The sequence below is a fragment of the Dipodomys merriami genome, unplaced genomic scaffold (genome assembly GCF_024711535.1).
Source record: "Dipodomys merriami isolate MVZ:Mamm:240054 unplaced genomic scaffold, mDipMer1.0.p SCAF_414, whole genome shotgun sequence".
NCBI classification, from domain to species: Eukaryota; Metazoa; Chordata; class Mammalia; order Rodentia; family Heteromyidae; genus Dipodomys; species Dipodomys merriami.
Window position 1 is genome coordinate 208,121 of NW_027205760.1, and position 4,557 is coordinate 212,677.

Here is a 4,557-nt window from a genome sequence, read left to right on the forward strand (position 1 = left end):
TTCATGAGATTATTTTTCAAAACTTTTAATGAACTACCAAAGAGCCAGGAATGGTGATGTAGCTTATATAATACCTCATCAATCTAGAGAGGAAATGCCTAGCAAGGCCTTGAAGTCCTGAGTTCAAACTCTGAGCATGCCAACACAAATGCACGAGTACTCACATGTGCGCGGGTGCGCACACACACACACACAAACACACTTTTTCAAAACACTTTCATGTCAGTGTTTTGCATTAATTTCTTTGTTAAAGATATTATATAGGGAAAATAGGGAAAATAAACTTTTCCTTCTCAGATCATTTTCATACATTTTTATTGTAAAAATACTGTGCGCAGGGCTCAGATTTACATGAGAAAGGTAATGAGTACGTTTCCTAACAAGCATTGTTACCTCCTCCTTTATTTTCGCCCATCATCCTTTCTATCTAACCTCCACAAGTACCCTCTCCTCCCCGTTTCCCCCGCCCTGCCTAAATATAAACTTCATTTTTCATCATAGTGTCTTGTGCATCTCATTGTTACAATGGGTCAACCTGTATCCTATTTAAGCATTATGTTTTTTCCTTTCCCCTCCCCAAATTAGAGAAGTGTATATATAAGATATTGGTGCACCAACTTCAAATCCAGTGAAAACAGGTGTTATAAAGTGGGGGAGGAAAATATAAAGAATCAAAAAAAATCACATCATACATTGTAAGTCCATTAAAAACAATAGCAAGCAAGAAAAAACCACTTTTGTCAGTATCTTGGAGTACATTTTCCTTAACATCATCTTATCTAGTCATATGCGCATAGCTTTTGACCTTTTTTATTTATCCCAGACATATATGAGTAACTGAAAATAAGGGAAACCAGGGGTCTTATGTTTCTTTGAACTTGTCTTACTTAACTTAATATGTTTTTTTTCCAAGTCTTTCCATTTCCTAACAAATTGAGTGATGTCATTCTTTCAGATGGAGGCATAGAATGCATCTATTTATCTATCTATCTATCTATCTATCTATCTATCTATCTATCTATCTATCTATCTATCTATCTATCTATCTATCTATCTATCTATCTATCTATCTATCTATCTATCTATCTATCTATCCATCTATCCATCTATCCATCTATCTATCTATCTATCTATCTATCTATCTATCTATCTATCTATCTATCTATCTATCTATCTATCTATCAAATTATATTGATCATCAATTGAGGGGAATCAGAATTGGTTCCATACCTTATCTATCGTAAATAATGGGGCAGTAAACATAGTTGTGCTGGTAGTTTTTTTGTGGTCTTATTTGTGATCATTTGGGTGAATGCCCAAAAGTGGGATTGCTGGGTCATGGGGGGGGCTTTATGTGGAGTCTTTTGAGGAACCTCCATACTGCTTTCCAAAGTGGTTGATCAAGTTTACACCCCCACCAAGGATTCGGTAGGGTTCCCTTCTGTCCACATACCCTCCAGCACATGTTGTAAAAATATGGAACACTTCAAGAATTTGCATGTCATGCTTGCACAGGGGCCATTCTAATCTTCTCTCTATTATTCCAATGTTATGTATTTCCTGCTGAATTAAGCACAGAACATTTTTTATATATGAAGTGTAATTCATTTTCTTTCTTTTTATTGTGAAAATACTGCACAGAGGAGTTACAATAACATGAACAAGATAATGAATACATTTCTTATCAAGCATTGTTGCCTCCTCTTTGTTTCCCCTTCCTCTCCCTTCCCAAACTCCCACTAGCTCTGACACCTGATCCTCCCCCACACCCATCAACGTTGTAAAGTTCGTTTTACGACATAACGACTTCTATATCTCATTGTTGCAATGGGTCCAACTGTATCCCAATTTAAATGATATTTTTTCCCTTCCCCTCCAAAAATTATACCAACATCAAATACAGTGAAAGCAGTCGCTAAACCATAGGGGAATGACATACAAAGCAATATAGAAATCATCTTATAAATATATTAGAAACAATTGGATTAAAGAAAAATCATTTGAATACTTATCTTTGGGTATATTTCCCTAACATCAGCTTATCTGACCTTTCCTGTTTGACTCAGACATATACTAGTTATTGCAAATAAGGGAAACCGTGAGACCTATGTTTCTTTGGGCCTGGCTTACTTAACATACTTTTGTCCAAGTCTTGTCATTTCCTAACAAATGGGACAATGTCATTCCTTCTGATGGAGGCAAAGAATTCCCTTGTGTATATATACCACATTTTCTTGATCCATTCATCTACTGAGGGGCATCTGGGTTGGTTCCATATCTTAGCTATGGTAAATAATGCTGTGAAAACATAGTTTTTTGAGTTCTGGGCATATTTTAGACATGAGACCCTTGTCCATTGTATGGCTAATGAAGATCTCCGAATCCGTGGGCTTTCTATTGATCTTGCTAGCTATGTCCTTTGCCATGCAGAAGCTCTGCAATTTCATGCAATCCAATAAGTCCAATTTTTTTTTTGATTTGTTGTGTTTCTGGGTCTCTATTAAGAAAATTATGGGATTTGCAAGGATACTTAGAGTTTCTCCTATTCCATCCTGTAATTTTTTCAGACTGTCTGTTTTAACTCCAAGGTGTTTGGTCCATTTGGAGTTGATTCTTGTGCAGGGTGATATATAAGGATCTAGCTTTAGTTTTCTACAAGTAGTTAACCAAATGTGACAGCACATTTACTGAAAAGGCTGTCTTTCTTCTATTCTATTTTTTAGATTCCTTATCGAATATTAGATGGCTACAGGTCTGTAGGTACATTTCTGGGTTTTCAATTCTATTCCATTGGTCCTGAGGTTTGTTCTTGTGCCAGTTCCAAGCTGTTTTGTTTACTTTGGCTTTGTAGTAGATTTTGGAATTTGATATTGATATTACTCCAGCACTGTTCTTTCTGTTAAATATCGTTTTTTTCTATTCCGTGTCTTTTGTTCCATGTGAATTTTTGGATTGTCTGTTCTATTTTCTTGAAGAATGAAGTTTGAATATTAATAGGTATCACATTGTATTTGTAGATAGCCTTGGGAAGTATTGCCATTTTCATGATGTTGATCTTTCCAATCACGGAGCATGGGTGTTTTTGCCACTTTCTAAGTTCTGTTTTGATTTCCTTTTTCTGTTTTTTTAAGCTTTCATCATAGAGGTCCTTCACTTCTTTGCTAAAGTTAATTCTTAGATATTTCATTTTTTGTGAGGCTATTATGAATGGAGTTACTTTCCTATTCAAGCCACACTTTTCTCATTGTCGGCATACAGAAAAGCCATTGATTTTTGAAGGTTAATTTTATACCCCTCTACTTTGCCAAAGTTTTGAATCATCTTGAGTAATTTTGGAGTGGAGTCCATGGGATTCTTTAAATACAAATCATGTCATCTGCAAAGAGAGAGAGTTTTACTTCTTCTTTCCCTATTTAGATCCCCTTTATGTTAGCATCTTGTATTATTTCTGTAGCTAGGCATTCTAATACAAGATTGAAGAGCAGTTGAGAGAGTGGACATACTTGTCTCAGTCCTGATTTTAAAGGAATTGGCTTTAGTTTTTCACCATTGAGTATAATGGTGGCTGTAGGTTTGTCATATACAGCCTTTATTGTATTGAGGAATGTTTCATGGATTCCTAATTTTTCCAGAACCTTGATAATAAAGGGGTGTTAGATCTTGTCAAATGCTTTTTCTGCATCTATTGAAATAACCATATGGTTCTCATCCTTGTTTTTGTTGATGTGATGAATAATGTTAATTGATTTGTGAATATTGAACCAGCTTTGCATCCCTGAAATTGAATCCTGTTTGATCATGGTGTATAATTTATTGGAGTAATTGCTGAAGTCGATTTGCCAACATTTTGTTCAGAAGTTCTGCATCAATATTCATCAAAGAAATTGGTCTATAGTTCTCTTTCTTTAATGAGTCCTTTCCTGGTTTTGGGATGAGGGTGATTATGGCTTCAAAGAATGAGTTTGGTAGTGAACTTTCTCTTTCTATTTAATTGAAGAGTTGGAGGAGTATTTGTGTGAGCTCTGCTTTGAAGGCCTTGTAGAATTTTGCTGTAAAGCCATCTGATCCTGGGCTTTTCTTAGATGGGAGGTCTCTTATGGCTGTTTTTATTTTAAGGCTTGATATGGGCCTGTTAAGATGGCTTGACTCATCTTGTTTCAGTTTCGGCATGTCCATATTTGCTTGGAAAAGGCCTATTTCTGCAAAGTTCTCAAACTTATTAACAAAAAGTTTCGAGAAGTATTTCCATATAATGTTATCAATCTTGTTTGTTTCTGTGGTGATGTTTCCATTCTCTTCTCTGAGTTTATTTGGGTGTGTTCTCTTGTTTTTCTAATAAGATTTGCTAACCGTCTCTCACTTGTGTTAATTTTTTCGAAGAAACAACTCTTTTTTTTATTCTTTCCATGTTGTTATTGGATTTTAATTCATTTAATTCTGATTTAATTTTGATTATTTATTTCAATCTCCTGGATTGGGTTTTATCTTGCTGCTCTTTTTCAAGGGTGCTTGATGTCTCATTAAATTATTGGTTTCAGATCTCTCCAGTTAGTTGAT

At 35.2% G+C, this 4,557-nt stretch overlaps 1 non-coding gene across 1 annotated transcript; it reads right to left on the bottom strand.

Moving 5' to 3' along the window:
* Positions 1–1,470: 1,470 nt before the first annotated feature.
* On the bottom strand, positions 1,471–1,580 carry LOC138807194 (U6 spliceosomal RNA). The gene has a single exon (XR_011366083.1). It is a non-coding gene; the product is annotated as a U6 spliceosomal RNA (small nuclear RNA).
* Positions 1,581–4,557: the final 2,977 nt, after the last annotated feature.